The sequence below is a fragment of the Lactuca virosa genome, chromosome 4 (assembly GCF_052849685.1).
Source record: "Lactuca virosa cultivar CGN04683 chromosome 4, Lactuca_virosa_CGN04683_v6, whole genome shotgun sequence".
NCBI classification, from domain to species: domain Eukaryota; kingdom Viridiplantae; phylum Streptophyta; class Magnoliopsida; order Asterales; family Asteraceae; genus Lactuca; species Lactuca virosa.
The window spans coordinates 29,698,527-29,702,943 of NC_136429.1; positions in this window are offsets into that span (position 1 = coordinate 29,698,527).

The following is a 4,417-nucleotide window of genomic DNA, read 5'->3' on the forward strand; positions in this document are numbered from 1 at the left end:
TCTAGATCCACTAGCTTGAGCTTCAACAATCAACAAGCTTGAACTTCTCTTTCATCCAAAATTCACTCAAAACACATAGAAAGGCTCAAGATTTGATCTAGGGGCTAGGGTTTCAAGTTGGAGGTTGATGTTAGGAAGGACCCTAAGGGGCAAGAGTCCTTAAATAGGGCTCAAAACCACGAAAATAGGGTTTTTGCACTACGGCGGTACGCCCAGCGTACCTAAAGTTATGCCCAACATAACACCCTAAAAATGCGACTTCCTCAGTCAGTACTTCCAACGTACTCCTGGTTTATGCCCAGCGTACTGCCAAACTCTCTTCTTCCTCGAAATCATTGCTCACTACTTCCACAGTCATAATAGTCAAACCTCTTCATGCCTATATCAGAGCCCATTCTTAGTAGAAATCACACCTCTTGTCGAAGAAATGAAACTTATCACTCTGTCTTCAGCAATCGAAAGAAAACCCAACTTCTCTACCTAAAAACTGGGAACCCTAAACAATGTCTGTCTTCTCAACATAAAAAATTATCACATCATACATCCATAAAAAATATAATTCACAATCCGAACCCAACAGAATTCGTCCGAACCTAAATTATTTTGCTAACCATTGGAAAGACAGAATCCCTATCTTTTGTTCGCGGCTGAAACATTTCATCTGAAAACAAGGTGACTACTAATGCAAGTTTCACCCCAAGGTGCCAGGCCAAAACATAACACATATTCTGATAACCAAGGATTTGCAAATTTGATCTAACCAAGATCTCTTGATTCCATGCTGACCTTTTACTAAACTGGGATGCATAATACATAACAGTTCACTGAGATTGACAACCTCATGCATGGTCGTGCATCAAGACTCCACCCGAGAGTCTAAAAAACAAAAGTTACCTTAGCCTATTTGCCAATATGGCTCCAAAAGTCCTCAAGGGACGACGTGACGGACCTACATACGAACGAAAGCTAGTCCACTGTGTTCTAGGTGAATTTTACCCACCCGACTGTAGTCTTACATCGCACCCAACCCAAAATCGGCCAAAAGCCTTCCTCAACCCCATGAATGGTATGACCTTCTGACAGTCTTACCACCCTTCCTGCAATAGTAAAACTCAATATGGTGAAGGCTACGAGACAAATCGTAGACTCCCAACACTCCCAAAATTACCCATCTATTTAGTGAATGCTACGGGCCACCCCACAGTCTTACAATACTTACACAACTGCCTACCAGCCTTGTGAATGCTACGGGCCACCTCGCAGTCTTACAACACTTCCACCATGCCAAATACTAACGATCCGAGACCTAAGAGTCTCAATCAAATGACTACTGGGTCCTACCCATAGGAATTATATAGCCACTGTTTCACGATACATCATGACACTTTCTAACCACTAAAATGATAAGCCCAAGGTACTATGCCGATCTTGCCGTCATTCCATCACGGGCTTGAAGATTTATGACCAGTAACACTGGGGCCTAAAGATACTCAACCAGCAATCCACTGACTTGTGGGGACCCAAAAAAATCCCTCTCAATGCTAACCAAACACAGCACAGGTCATACCCTTCTATTACACACAATTCCTTTCACATTACAGTCTGTTACCTATGTAAAATTAGACGAAAACATGGTCGTACACAACCAGAGGATGAGATAGGCGGTCGTACTCTTGTTCCAAATTAAAAGTTTTAACACAAATAAGAACCACGCCAGTAAACCGAGCCAAGTGTCCGTATGCTATCATGCTCAGTCCAGATACACTCTTCCCGACAATATCTAATGAACTTATTAAAATACATACCCTCAAGAGAACCCAAAACCAACCATGGATTTGCTGCATTCTTTTTCCTCATGACCTTACCCAAAGAATGAAGTACCAGAAGGTCTAATGAAATGAAGAATCTCAATCGTTAACAGAAACATCCACATGAACGATCGAAACAAGATCCCACATCTTGATTGAAACTGAACAGATCCTACTAACACGTAACTAGCCCGATAAAGCTCCTAAGGTTATCTAAAAATGCTGTTAAAACCCTGTTCGGATTAATCCAAAATACCAACCCTTCCGTTGCGACATGCCAAAATTGGATTCTATGTAGATCTAAAGCCACACCTAAAAAAACTAAACAACCCAACATTAACATCCGAACTTCCAATAACCAAGGACATCTTCCAAACCCGAGCCCTCTATGAACAATACTTCCATAACCAACAATTAGGGGTACCCAAACCCAGAAATCAAAATGTACAATGTACAGATTTTGACGATAGATTGACGCGACCATTAAACTTCAACTAATAAAGCTCGAAACTTTGGAAGAACCTCAACGATTGATGATGAACGAAATGACCACTGATCAAGAATGCATTGACGACTAATCCAATGATTCAATTCACTGCTGAACAAAACCATGTGGAAATAAACATACCAAACTATGAAGCCGATTTACCGATCGACAAATGCCCAACCTAGACTATAAATATCAATCTATACAACGAGCTCAGAAATGCCTCAACAACCGATTCTCAACCTGATCAACCCAAACATCTCTCGATCTGTACATCGACATTCCCAAAAGGAACCACTGGCTACAACAATCTCCTTGACCAAAAGCTTCCTGTCGTGAAGACAATTCATGCATTCCTGAGCACATACATCTGATGGAAACTTACTCTGCACCCCCGAATTAACCAAATCTTAAACCAAAGTCTTACATTCCCAAACCGTAGATTCTTGTGACCATTATTCTGAAACCAACTATCCGAACAAATCAAGGATCTTTCAAGCACAATACCCAGTTCTCCCCCACTTAGGGTTCACACTACAACCAACTGACATTGCAAACTGACCAAAACGCAAATCGACTCAACCAGATACATAACATTCTTGACCCTTGGAATGTATAATACAATGCAAGATAATCTTCTAGATAAAGACCAAGCAAACTCAAATAGATTCTGAATCTCAGATGGAGACCTCAGAAACCCCATAATCATAACCGCCTCTAACATCAAGAATCCCATGTAGATGCACAAACAATAATTATGACAATCCATTCATAAAACCAACTTCTTATCTAGAAACAAATGGACTACCACACTCCTCGCCTACAAATCCCCAACCATCAATTCATTGCGATGATCATTCATAAATACCAAGGGAAACATTCTCATAGTCGGGACACATTAGAGACAACAAAAGTTGTCGCCCCCAATTCACCTTCCTCGATCACCTAGAACATTCAACTAGCACCATATTTAACTAAATTCAAAGAAACCAGACCCTTGATCTCATCTTAAGGCGACCATACCACACAAATTCTCTTGTGCATTCCTACACTGCCATACTTGCTGCTAACAAATCGCAACTATTTAGCCCCATGCTGGGTCTACATCCCAACACTAAAAATCTTATGTATGCTCTCTCTTTCCTTCGGACACATAAAGCTGGAAGAACGTAAAATTTGTCGTAGATTGTGACATCTCAATCCTTCTGCCCATTACTCAGCCTCCAGCTGCAATCATCAAGCTGATCATCACAATCACTTCATTATTGAGTCCTGCAACTCATCTGCAACTACCTCGATAAAGGCCCTCAACACCTCATAATCAACTAACTCATTTGATTCTACACCATTCAAGCCCAAAATTACGTGGCCACTAAGGCCCCAACAATTCACCAAACTCATCCTCCGCCTGAACAACCATAACCGATAACCCGATAAGGATGGAAACACAATGTAGTGAGTCATGGTGCCAAACCATACAATCTACCTCCAACCATCTCCCTAGAATCCCCAAAATTTTCCTCGATTCGAGTATGGATCCAGTTATTTTAGTAGTACGTGACCAATAATGCCTTCCACACCTATCCGTACTTTCCTCAAGGATCGTTCCGAATCCTCTAGGTAACTACTCATGTCCATTACCTCCCAATCCAACCACATATACCCGTTCTCAAATGAATACCCACCGCTAAGAAGCATATTAATTCCTCTAAGGCACTTCCTAGGCTCACCTAGGATCCTTACCTCACCCTGCCATCAGCTGCTGAAGAACCCCTACTAATATGAACTAACTACTTCATGAATACAATTACATGCAACAAACCTTAAATAATCTTTCGAATAAAGGATCTAACCCTACAACGGCTGGACTCAGACAAGAGCTACACAATAGGGTCAAGTAAATCACTCTAAAATTATTTAACCTTTACTGAATATAACTTATTCACTTAATAGTTAGCTCACATCAATATGAGTCCCACAAAGCACAAAGCAAGCAGCATTCGGGCAGTAACACCCTAAAACATAAAGGCATCTTCCAACTCATTTGCTACTACAATGCTAGGAACTTCCACTAACATTGCTGGTTGCCTTACGCATGCAAATTATATACAAACCAAGATCA